Source organism: Oncorhynchus kisutch, linkage group LG29 (genome assembly GCF_002021735.2).
Source record: "Oncorhynchus kisutch isolate 150728-3 linkage group LG29, Okis_V2, whole genome shotgun sequence".
NCBI lineage: Eukaryota > Metazoa > Chordata > Actinopteri > Salmoniformes > Salmonidae > Oncorhynchus > Oncorhynchus kisutch.
The window spans coordinates 6,754,479-6,768,297 of NC_034202.2; the positions used below are offsets into that span (position 1 = coordinate 6,754,479).

The window sequence follows — 13,819 nt, forward strand, 5'->3', positions numbered from 1 at the left end:
ATGCCTTTATCCAAAGCAAACTGGGTACATGGTAGTGGAAACATCATAGAAACAGGATTACAACAATACATAGTCAATTACAGGGTTATTAAGGTGTTTTTACAAGTTTCAATGAAACAAGAAGAGGACTCACAGGAAAGTCTTGTAATTGTCTCATGCACAAGAGCAATAGACACTACAACTGTAGCTTACCTTAAAGGGGCAATCAGCAGTTGCTACATTCATTTTTGCACTTATAAATGAATGATATCTAACCATTGATTCTTGAATCTAACTTATAAATGCCTCATGAGCATAGTTCATCTTTCCTACAAGATCGGAACCCAAAATACCCAATGTTTGTAAACAAAGAAAATAGAAAGAAACACAATACAACCTCAACATGGTCAGTCCTTGCATCCATAGCTCTGTCTATGAATTTGAGAGTGGTTACATTTCTCCAGCCCATCCCTCAGCTTTTTACCGAAAGAGGAGCAGGGAGGACACTTTGTTATTGTTTCTACTGCTGATTGCCACTTTAAGAAGTTGTTGCAGATTAAGTACACACCAAAATATGTTACACATACTATAAAAATGGCACAGCACGCAGACAGTTAGTGAATACACAGCACACAGACAGTTAGTGAATACACAGCACGCAGACAGTTAGTGAATACACAGCACGCAGACAGTTAGTGAATACACAGCACGCAGACAGTTAGTGAATACACAGCACGCAGACAGTTAGTGAATACACAGCACGCAGACAGTTAGTGAATACACAGCACGCAGACAGTTAGTGAATACACAGCACGCAGCACAGCAAACAATCACAGCAAACAAAGCCCTTTTTACATCAAAATATTAACCACAGTGGTTATAGAACACTTCGACACCTCAGGAGCAAATGTCCGTTGGCTTTTCATAGCTGAGCATTCATAGGTCGAGGCAGCAGGTCCGAGAGAGCGAGTCAAAACAGCAGGTCCAGGACAAGGTAGCACATCTGTTGAAACGGGTAAAAAAATCTGTGGAAAAACAATTCCACTCCGATTCCCTCTATGGATGGGTCTATCTTTGAATTCGCTGTTGAATGGCCTGCTCCTTCTCTCTTTGAATTCGCTGTTGAATGGCCTGCTCCTTCTATCTTTGAATTCGCTGTTGAATGGCCTGCTCCTTCTATCTTTGAATTCGCTGTTGAATGGCCTGCTCCTTCTCTCTTTGAATTCGCTGTTGAATGGCCTGCTCCTTCTCTCCATTTTCAGAAACACCAGCCCGCTCCCCCAAAGTGACCGCCACTCTCTCTTTGGGCACTCAGGAGAGTCCGCTGGTCCTAGAGCCAGGTATAAGTTACACAAATCATTTTAGGTCATTTCTCTCTCTATATGTCTACATCTGACATCATATGGCGAGCAGTTACCATTGGCACATTGGTCAACAATGCCATGTAGAATCTCAGACAGGGAACACCATGTCTTCTCCTTGATGGGTTTCACCACAAACAACCTGGCAGCAATTTTGAACTTTTGCTTGAAACTGAACACTCCCTCCTTTCTTGTAGCCTTCTGTCTGTCCACTGAATAATTGTGGTCCAAGTCAGCCACTTGGAGTCTTGCGGCCATCCCCTGCTGGCTGAACTTGTTCCTCTTGGGCACGTGTATAGGGCATGTACACGCTTGAGTTCAACTGTCTGAACACACTTCGTCACCTACAAAATGAAAGATCTAATTCATGTAACTAGAGATAAATAAGTACTTTTCTTTTAGCACCTGGACGCTCCCACCAGCAGTGGAGGCACAGTACCACAGGTGGTGCGTTAATGCCCTCACCCATGGCAGTACCTGAGACGCAGGGAATAAATTAGACACCTGGGTCACTGACTTGAATCATCATAATTATATAGTTCTGATTTTACTATAAAATATATGACAGTACCTCTGGCTTCCCGATGGTCACCAGCTGTTTCCTCACACCTCACAGCTATATGACTGCAGTTATTCCACTTTTACTGCAGTTTCAAACCTGCAATATATATTTTCAGGGATGAACTGATGACACCTGCTCGACATTGAACAACTCCTTCAGCTTGCTATCAAAGACTATGTATTTTGGATCTTGCAAACACACTCTTCGAAAGTATCTCTTGGCTCGCATTGTGATGATTGTGATTCTGAGCACTCAGGTTCATACAGCGAGTCCTGGTCTTCACTCATCTCACTCTCTGTCAGCTCCATCTGTGGCCGATAGGGGCAGGACTTGGGTGTATACTGATGGTCGTGAGCGCAATCTAGCTGGGCCACGAGCTCTTTAGTGATGGTCCCAGTGGACCTCTTCTCCACCGCAGCTCAGGAACACTCAGTTTGGCATGCTGTACTAACCGTTCTTTCCTGTTGGTAGAAAGAATTAAGACATCTATTAGGCTATAGTTATATTCAAGAATCACTGCATAGCGTCCATTTTATATCCAAAATGGCCTAGGGGATAACATGGATTTGAATGTAACACCTTCAGTATAGATGAGGTGGGGATATCAAAGCATTACAAAACAAAGCTCCGTAAAATGTAGTACTTGATTATTAGTATGTTGGTGTTATGCAGCATAGCCGACTTGAAACATTGTTAAGTTTCAGGACCATGGGCCTTTCTCATGATGGAAGAATACAGAATAACATAAAAACGGACACATACAGAACGTAGTGTAGCAAACCACAGACTGTTGTTGTTAGAACTCAAACTTAACAATAACAGAAACCAGATATGTGATAACGGTATCTAGGGAATGAGCATAGATACTCGACACAGCAAGTTACATCTATCACCTGGAGCGCCCGGGGGCTGGTACCAGCTCGTACTGCTCGTGCGACAACAATCAACGATAGGCTGGGTGAGTTTAAACCACGCCCAGTCTCTACTCTGACAGGCCGCTCGGAAGCACGAACTACTACTGTCATCTGGGTATATTATAATATCTTTGTCAGGAACAAGTCAGTTCACTGTTTTTGCCCTGCGAGGTGGGGCAGAGAGCCCGTATATACGAAAATTGCATTTACCACTTATTGCTTAGCTAATAAAAAATGCATAGTATACAATCGGTGACTCATTGTCATATTTATCCTGATACCAGATTCGAATTGACGCAATTCTAACACTAATGTTGCTTGCTAACTTTAGTTGCTGGGGAGTGTTGCATGAGACACTTCCGACGCAATTAGCTAGTTACCTTCAACTAGAGTTGCAACAAAGTTGTCCAGTGTCTAACGCTAGCCTAGTCAACAACAGTCAAGACTCAGATAGCAGCGCGATCTGCGTCACAAATAGAACGGACTTCTATTTAACACTGAACCCAAACCGGCTGCGCCATCGTACATAAATTAATGTTGTCCCCGCACACCAAACGCAACAACACGCAGGGTAAAATAACAAAACAAACTCTGAACCAATTACATTAATTTGGGGACAGGTCGAAAAGCATTAAACCTTTAAGGCAATTTAGATAGCTAGCTTGCACTTGCTAGCTAATTTGTCCTATTTAGCTAGCTTGCTGTTGCTAGCTAATTTGTCCTGGGTTATAAACATTGAGTTGTTATTTTACCTGAAATGCACAAGGTCCTCTAGTCCGCCAATTAATCCACATATAAAACGGTCAACCGAACCGTTTCTATTCCTCTCTCCTCCCAGGCTTTTTCTTCTCTTTATATTGCGATTGGCAACTTTCATAAATGAGGTGCATTACCGCCACCGACCTCATTCGTCTTTCAGTCACCCAGGTGGGTATAACCAATGAGGAGATGGCACGTGGGTACCTGCTTCTATAAACCAATGAGGAGATGGGAGCGGCAGGACATGCAGCGCGATCTGCATCAGAAAAAGAACTGACTGAAAAATAACTTCTATTTTAACCATTGGCATGCGAGAGCAGTGTGGGTGCAATAATTGAATAATACAGATTTCTACATTTATTTTGCAATGCTCGCATGTAGTCAGCCTGTCAGCCTCCTCCGTTCAATTCGGCTTTGGCTTGACTCCGAAGTCAGTGATGTTGATGATGGTCGGTCAGTAACCCTTACACCCTAACCCTCGACATTGAAAATGGAGGGGCAAGCAGAGGGCTTCAAGTACAGAGACAAAGTTGAATCTCAATTCAACGGCTCAGACACAAGAGGCATGTGGCAGGGTCTACAGTCAATCACGGACTACAGGAAGAAATCCAGCCCAGTCACGGACCAGGATGTCTTGCTCCCAGGCAGACTAAATAACTTTTTTGCCCGCTTTGAGGACAATACAGTGCCACTGACACGGCCTGCAACGAAAACATGCGGTCTCTCCTTCACTGCAGCCGAGATGAGTAAGACATTTAAACGTGTTAACCCTCGCAAGGCTGCAGGCCCAGACGGCATCCCCAGCCGCGCCCTCAGAGCATGCGCAGACCAGCTAGCCGGTGTGTTTACGGACATATTCAATCAATCCCTATACCAGTCTGCTGTTCCCACATGCTTCAAGAGGGCCACCATTGTTCCTGTTCCCAAGAAAGCTAAGGTAACTGAGCTAAACGACTACCGCCCCGTAGCACTCACATCCGTCATCATGAAGTGCTTTGAGAGACTAGTCAAGGACCATATCACCTCCACCCTACCTGACACCCTAGACCCACTCCAATTTGCTTACCGCCCAAATAGGTCCACAGACGATGCAATCTCAACCACACTGCACACTGCCCTAACCCATCTGAACAAGAGGAATACCTATGTGAGAATGCTGTTCATCGACTACAGCTCGGGCATTCAACACCATAGTACCCTCCAAGCTCGTCATCAAGCTCGAGACCCTGGGTCTCGACCCCGTGCAACTGGGTACTGGACTTCCTGACGGGCCGCCCCCAGGTGGTGAGGGTAGGCAACAACATCTCCTCCCTGCTGATCCTCAACACTGGGGCCCCACAAGGGTGCGTTCTGAGCCCTCTCCTGTACTCCCTGTTCACCCACGACTGCGTGGCCACGCACGCCTCCAACTCAATCATCAAGTTTGCGGACGACACAACAGTGGTAGGCTTGATTACCAACAACGACGAGACGGCCTACAGGGAGGAGGTGAGGGCCCTCGGAGTGTGGTGTCAGGAAAATAACCTCACACTCAACGTCAACAAAACTAAGGAGATGATTGTGGACTTCAGGAAACAGCAGAGGGAACACCCCCCTATCCACATCGATGGAACAGTAGTGGAGAGGGTAGCAAGTTTTAAGTTCCTCGGCATACACATCACAGACAAACTGAATTGGTCCACTCACACAGACAGCATCGTGAAGAAGGCGCAGCAGCGCCTCTTCAACCTCAGGAGGCTGAAGAAATTCGGTTTGTCACCAAAAGCACTCACAAACTTCTACAGATGCACAATCGAGAGCATCCTGGCGGGCTGTATCACAGCCTGGTATGGCAACTGCACCGCCCTCAACCGTAAGGCTCTCCAGAGGGTAGTGAGGTCTGCACAACGCATCACCGGGGACAAACTACCTGCCCTCCAGGACACCTACACCACCCGATGCTACAGGAAGGCCATAAAGATCATCAAGGACATCAACCACCCGAGCCACTGCCTGTCATCCAGAAGGCGAGGTCAGTACAGGTGCATCAAAGCTGGGACCGAGAGACTGAAAAACAGCTTCTATCTCAAGGCCATCAGACTGTTAAACAGCCACCACTAACATTAAAGTGGCTGCTGCCAACACACTGTCAATGACACTGACTCAACTCCAGCCACTTTAATAATGGGAATTGATGGGAAATTATGTAAATATATCACTAGCCACTTTAAACAATGCTACCTTATATAATGTTACTTACATTACATTATTCATCTCATATGCATACGTATATACTGTACTCTATATCATCGACTGCATCCTTATGTAATACATGTATCACTAGCCACTTTAACTATGCCACTTTGTTTACATACTCATCTCATATGTTATACTGTACTCGATATCATCTACTGTATCTTGCCTATGCTGCTCTGTACCATCACTCATTCATATATCCTTATGTACATATTCTTTATCCCCTTACACTGTGTATAAGACAGTAGTTTTTTGGAATTGTTAGTTAGATTACTTGTTCGTTATTACTGCATTGTCGGAACTAGAAGCACAAGCATTTCGCTACACTCGCATTAACATCTGCTAACCATGTGTATGTGACAAATACAATTTGATTCGATTTTTTAGTGTTGCCACATCGAAAGTGCCCTTCATCGCAAAGTCTTCGTCAGCAAAGTGCTGGCTGCAGATCCTGCTAGCTCGAGCTGAAACATCCTTCCTCTTCAGGACATGGAACCACTTCTTCAAAAGTTGTGGGTCATTGGGCAGCCGATGGTAGCTTTTACTTTTTTTGTAGCTTTTTATTAAGGGATTTTTGTTTAGACAATTCGTACAGTCTGGCACTATACAATTCGTTTGAATAACTACTTGTTGTTGTCCGCACCTAACCCCACCCTCTTCGATTCACTCTCAGTGCTAAACTCAATACCACAGAATTTGCTGATTCCTGCCAGTGAAACACAGGCATCAGTGGTTGCTATGGCAATTTAAAAAGGCGCTGACCATAGCTCAAATACACCTTGTCGACGATCAAAATACTAAATATAGAGATGTTATGTTAAATGCACATGTTTGGTATTAGTGAATTGAATATATCTATTTTCTAAGATTTACTTCCTGAAGTGTTTCTATTCTCCTTTAAAGCATAAACTTTGTTAGTATCTTTCTCACACTGGCTTTAGCCATGGAGGGATCAGGCCTGCCAAGACAGTTGCCTAGCAACAACTGTCACCATTCACTGGCTTCATATTTCACCTGTTCACTTCTCATTGCACTTCTTTCAGTTTTCACAAGCAGCAACTGTAGTTTAGACAATAACCACAACTACAGACCACAACCACACAACTAATGACCACAAAACTGACCAAAACAACACAACTACTGACCACAAGTATTATTTTCAGTTGTCACTATGACAATGAACACACCCTGAAGCACTGAATGGTCTGTATTACCACCTTATTAATAGGCATGCAGTAGGATGCTTTGATCAGTTGACTGACAGGTGAAGGCTACTGTAGAATGCTTTGATCAGTTAACTGACAGGTGAAGGCTACTGTAGAATGATTTGATCAGTTGACTGACAGGTGAAGGCTACTGTAGAATGATTTGATCAGTTGACTGACAGGTGAAGGCTACTGTAGAATGATTTGATCAGTTGACTGACAGGTGAAGGCTACTGTAGAATGATTTGATCAGTTGACTGACAGGTGAAGGCTACTGTAGAATGATTTGATCAGTTGACTGACAGGTGAAGGCTACTGTAGAATGATTTGATCAGTTGACTGACAGGTGTAGGCTACTGTAGAATGCTTTGATCAGTTAACTGACAGGTGTAGGCTACTGTAGAATGCTTTGGTCAGTTGACTGACAGGTGAAGGCTACTGTAGAATGCTTTGGTCAGTTGACTGACAGGTGAAGGCTACTGTAGAATGATTTGATCAGTTGACTGACAGGTGAAGGCTACTGTAGAATGATTTGATCAGTTAACTGACAGGTGTAGGCTACTGTAGAATGATTTGATCAGTTGACTGACAGGTGAAGGCTACTGTAGAATGATTTGATCAGTTGACTGACAGGTGAAGGCTACTGTAGAATGGTGAACTTTCCTTTAGTGTGGATGCCTTCCAACGTGTTACAGTTAGTATAATGTATTGTTATAGTTATCGTCCTTGGTGTGGACAGGCCTCAGCGCTTAAATTGATAAATGTCACCCTCTAACATGAATGTGGTATGAATAAAGCAGTGGTTTTTGACACCCTACTAAAAAGGATTTAATATTACCTACTCTTTAGTTAAAATTATAATTTTGTAGGGGGGTGGTTGCATGTTTTTTTGTGTCACTCGAGTTGGCGCAGTGAACATCTGTGCCTCGAATACTCCCTATACAGTACCACTATTTTGGGAGTTTTTCTCACGAGATACCGAATGCCCAGGGAGGCTGTGTTGCCCTTTTTGACAGCAGTTACAGGCCTTATGAAACAGTTAGTTGTGTGTGTTATAGCCATCAGGCCTTATGAAACATTTCGTTGTGTGTGTTATAGCCATCAGGCCTTATGAAACAGTTAGTTGTGTGTGTTACAGCCATCAGGCCTTATGAAACAGTTAGTTGTGTGTGTTATAGCCAACAGGCCTTATGAAACAGTTAGTTGTGTGTGTTATAGCCATCAGGCCTTATGAAACAGTTAGTTGTGTGTGTTATAGCCATCAGGCCTTACGGCATTGAGTAATGTAATGGTTATCATACCAAAATAACTGTGTTTTGCTGTGAATTTATGGTTGCAGTAGTAGGATGGTTATTCAGTCCTTCCTCTCTGGTGACAACTTAATTTTGGCATAGTCGGCAGGATCCCCGATACACACAGCCAACATGGATGATCCACAGCCCCAGGCTGAGGTCAATGAAGATGGGCATAATGATAATGTAGTGGCACAGCATCCTCATGCTAGGGCAAATTCTGTGAATTCAGCAGTGATGCCTTGGACCATGGGGGCCCATGTTTGATAGTAAGGAAGGAGAAGTAAGTTTTTACATTTGTTTATTTAACCTTTATTTAACTAGGCATAATGATGATGTGGTGCTGAATGCTTTAGATGGAGAAGCCAATAGAGAGGTCATGCTGCTCCCAACATGTGATCGAGACACAAGACATGTCTGAATACCCATACTAGCATACTACATACTATACTTATACTTCATATGACTACTAATCGTCGCATACTATTTAGCATGTAATGTTTAGTCAAAGGTATGCTGTATGTCACGGCTGCAATGCAGTCGCAGCTCCTGATTGTCTGAGTAGGTGGGGCGGGGCCGAGTGTGGGTGAATCTCATTAACCAGCCTGATAATAGCTCATTTCTAATTGTATTCATTTCTCTAAACTCTGAATAAAAACGACCTACTCCACAGTAGACCTATACAGTAGTAGACCATATAGACAATCTACCCTATTTAAAAACAGACTGAAGACAGAAACAGATCATTTGGTTCCATTTCAACATATTTATTAGTTAAACGAAAGTGCTGTAGCATATCGATTAAATCAAATAGCTCAGTTCACACACTAAACGTTTTTTCAAGTGTTCAAATCAAAAGGCTATTGCACAGAAAAACTTGGGCAGTTGGGTGCATCGCAAATTCAGAACAGCTGGACAGCAACATAAACAAACGAAAGCGCTGATCATTGGGAACGAGATCAGAATGACTGCTAAGGCCTGATCCATAAATTAAATCATTCAATAGGTAGCCTAGCCTACAAAACTAAAACAAAAGGCCTGATTCACATGACATCAATACCACAGCAACATCCCAAGTCCCCGGTGTCGACACATTCAGAAATCAAAAGATCATTTTAAAACTCTGACGAAGACCAAGAGAACAAGAAACACTTTTCAGAGAGGAAACAAAAATCCACTTTGGGTAAGAATAAAATAAAAAATACTTCTGTTTTCAAAAATGCAACCTACAATGCAATACTCGTAATAATTTTAAGAACAAAAACTACTTAGCCTACATTTGAACACCACTGCAGAAGCTTTGGGCATCTTCCCAATGAAGTAGCCTAGTTTTGTTGTTGAAGACTCGCAGTCCACCTCTTCCAATGCATTGTGGAAAAGTGTGCAACGAAATCTACTAGATGAAGAGACAAAATTAGTATAACATCCTGGTATTTAAACCATGCTTGATTTTCAAAATGTTGCATACATATGCATACTGAGAATGTGTCATGCATGATTGCATTTTCTTCTGCTATTTGTTGATTTCGGTTGTGCTTCTTCCCCAGGCAATTAGGAGTCACAGCCGCCTCTCCCCCTCCATGGATGAGGCAGCCAGCTGACAAGGCTGCTGTGGTTCGCGCCAATGGCGGAGGTTGGACTATGGCTGGCAAAAGAAGCATCCAGATTCAGTCTTAGGGGTTCCATGGCCAAGGTAGAAGGCTGATCTTGTCGGGGTACCATGCCGGAGCAGACAGCTGCAGCTGCAGACACGATTTTTAATTGCATGTTGAGTGCCCAGTGTGTGGATGCTGTGTTGCCCTTTTAACATTGAGTAACTTTGTGTGTTATAGCCGTCAGGCCTTACTATACATTGAATAATCTAATGGTGTGTTATCATAGTTGCTCTGGCAGTTTTGTGTGTACTATTCATCTTACCAAAACAACTTTATTTGTTATTGTATACCCTTTTTCTCCCCAATTTCGTGATATCCAATTGCAATCCAACTATGATCTTGTGTCATCGATGCAACTCCCCAACGGGCTCAGGAGAGGCAAATGTCAAGTCATGCGTCCTCCGAAAAATGACACACCAAACCGCGCTTCTTAACACCTGCCTGCTTAACCCGGAAGCAAGCTGCACCAACGTGTCAGAGGAAACACCGTTCAACTGACGGCCGAGGTTAGCCTGCAGGCGCCTGGCCCACCACAAGAAGCGCAATGAGCCAAGTAAACCCCCCTGGCCAAACCCTCCCCTAACCTGGACGATGCTGGGCCAATTGTGCGCCGTCCTATGGGACTCCCGGTCATGGCCGGTTGTGACACAGCCATAGAACCCGGGTCTGTAGTGATGCCTCAAGCACTGTGATACAGTGCATTAGACTGTTGCACCACTCGGAAGGCCCCAAAAATAACTGTGTTTTGCTGTGAATTATGGTTGCATAGCAAGTAATGAGCCAGTATATTCAATTCACTAATACCAAATATGTGCATTTAACATAACATCTCTATATTTAGTATTTTGATCGTCGACAAGGTGTATTTGAGCTATGGTCAGCGCCTTTTTAAGAAGGGAGGTGATAGCAGGCTCTGTTTACCACAGTCTTTCAGTTTGTTACGTGATATTGCTTAGTTTATCATTTGTGTCAACTTTGAATTCAATCTAAGCCACAGATTGTTAACTCCTTAATTTTGTACCTTTATAGACAAAGACCCGAAGACATTCAAGCAGCACTTTGAGAGTAAGCATCCCAGTACTGGTTGATGTGCTGGCCTAAGTGGACCAAATGGACCTACTGCTGGGGTAAGATTCTTCCATCATTCACACACAGTAGACAGTGTAAACCACCATGCAGTAAACAAAATGCTGTCCTCAATGCTTAAGTTGTATTGAGTTTGGCTCAATCTGTGGAAATGCTGTGATAAATCATTGTCTTAAATGTTGTGATTTTAAGACAGACGATGACCACGATTTGAAATCTGCAACTGAGATGGAATAACATTGAGGGACACACGCTGACACCGAGTATGACTGGACATGGGCTGGATATTTGGGACAACAACCTGAAAGGGGTGTATAAGCACACCAGCACCCCAATTTATGTTATTCCATGGCCAACCATTCCACTAGCTACCCCTTATTCCACACTATGCCGTGTATGCCCCCTCAACTCCAGACACTTTGGAACTATCCACCTTCCCAACCAACCTTCACTGATTTCCGCTATGCTGCTTCCTTCACTTGTTCTTCTAATAGCATCTAGAATCAGTAACACCTTTAAATGTGGTCCTGCTTTAAATGACGCTCTGCTTATAAAGCCTTCATAATGCCGTCATAAGCACAACACAAGTGTTGCAAAGCATCTATAACCGTATGTCATGCTTTATAAAGGGTTCATAAATGTGGCATAACTGTGTTACATAATCACCCATGTCAAATGTGACAACACTTATGTTGAATATGATACAATCAAGTGGTTTATAACGGGTGACATGTTGTGCTGAAGGATGGCACATGCGCTAAAGTGAAGTCATGTTAGTCACATTACACCTAATCTCGATCCCAGACACTTCTGCCCCAAATGCGCAGAAGGTCTAGTGGACCAATGCATGAAACTTGGCCTTCATTAGTTAGGGTTGGGTTTCAAATGAAATTTGAATCAGATAGATTGAGGAAATGGGCAGTGATTAGCCATAATTATGACTCTGTGGCTGTACTTCATAAATCATCAGAACCTTTAATGACCTATTTAAGGACACTTTATCTGGTGTCCTGTAATACTTTGTTTGAAGGGATACAACTTCGGTCATTCATAACACATCCATAAAGACTCTATATCCCATGGCGCTGTACTTTAAAGTCAGACCCCTTTGGTCATTTCTAAACACACATAGATGCCTTGTATCATATGACGCTGTACTTACTATAAAGTCAGACACATTTGGTCATAATCATAACGCATACATAAAGTAATAATGATGTAAACACACATGTATTAACACTTAGGGAATTATCACTAACAACCAAAACAAATAAATGTTAAAGACCTGTTTAAACCATACATTTCCTTTTATTTGTACATTTATTTTTTTAAACAATACAAATACATTAAGTTTCAAAAAGCCCAGCAATGCAATAACTTTGACCATTATACAGGGCAGCGATTCGTATGATCATTCATTTACAAATCTCATGACGTGACTATTAGACGTGGCTGTTTCTAGGGGGACTTTTATTTAGCGGAGCCTGCTAAAGTAGCTAGCTAAATTTAATTAGCTAGCTAGCAATTGTTTTGATGTCATTGAAATTATTTAAAATAACGATTGAGGAAGCAATGTAATCTAACTCAACACTTAACTAGTACAAACTAATTTCAATTACAATAAAAGGTTAGGCTACTTGTTTTTGCTACTCACAATTGACACCAGCAACATGGACCTGTTAAATTGATAAGAAGGGTGTTGATATAGATGCGTTTAGGCACGGCTTCCTTGTTTTGAGTCTGTTAAGTGTTTCTTAGTCTGCTGGAGTTTACCTAATGTTTTATATTAAACATGCCTTAAGCATCCAGTTCTTTCTCCATTAATAACTCACCCACAACAAATCACAAAATGCTGGTTTTACATTTTGTGTTATTTGAGCTGGCCTAATTTCTAAAATGGAAAAGCTAAAGAATCGGTGCTCTCTCTGATAAATAATAGTTAATATGGTGCATGTCTCTTTAATGTCCAAGATTTGTGGCACTGATGAATAAATAACGTAATCTTTACTTCAAGTCAGATGTTTCCATGTATAAAAGGCAGTGATTGACATGGCCTGTAATAGGTGCCTGTACTGTTTATACAGTATTTAGGTGCAGGAGCTCCAGAATACTAGTGAGCTAATATTCTATGAGGAACAGCAGCTCAAACAGAAGACAATGTGAGGTGCCGGTAATCAGCTCCATTGAGCTCCTGCCTAAAATAATAATTGTTGGATTTCAGGTGTTTGACATGATTGATGGGTGACTAGGTACATTCTTGTCAAATAAATTCTTATTCATTCATGATTATGGATACATTCTGCAATGAGTTAATATGGCTTTGAATCTGCAACAGAACTATACGCGTATGTTGCTAATATCATCTAGGTAGCTAGCTAGCTTGTTTGCAAAAAATAGCCTAGTTGTCACACTCTGGCCTTAGTTATCTGTGTTTTCTTTATTATTTTGGTTAGGCCAGGGTGTGACATGGGTGATTCATTGTGTTTCGTCTTGTCTAGGGGTTTTATTAGATTAATGGGGTTGTGTTCAGTTTAGTTGTCTAGGAAAGTCTTTGGTTGCCTAGAGTGGTTCTCAATCAGAGGCAGGTGTTTATCGTTGTCTCTGATTGGGAACCATATTTAGGCAGCCATATTCTTTGGGTATTTTGTGGGTGATTGTTTCCTGTCTTTGTGTTTTATGCACCAGTTAGGACTGTTACGGTTTTCACGTTTATTGTTTTGTAGTTTGTTCATGTTTGAGTTTTCTTATTAAAGAACCATGAACTAAAACCA

The 13,819-nt window shown here is 42.4% G+C and overlaps 1 long non-coding RNA gene across 1 annotated transcript; it reads left to right on the forward strand.

The window, feature by feature from the left end:
• The first annotated feature begins 9,854 nt into the window (after positions 1-9,854).
• On the forward strand, positions 9,855-13,819 carry LOC109873719 (uncharacterized). The gene is made up of 3 exons (XR_002252619.2): positions 9,855-10,000; positions 10,992-11,089; positions 11,241-13,819. It is a non-coding gene; the product is annotated as an uncharacterized LOC109873719 (long non-coding RNA).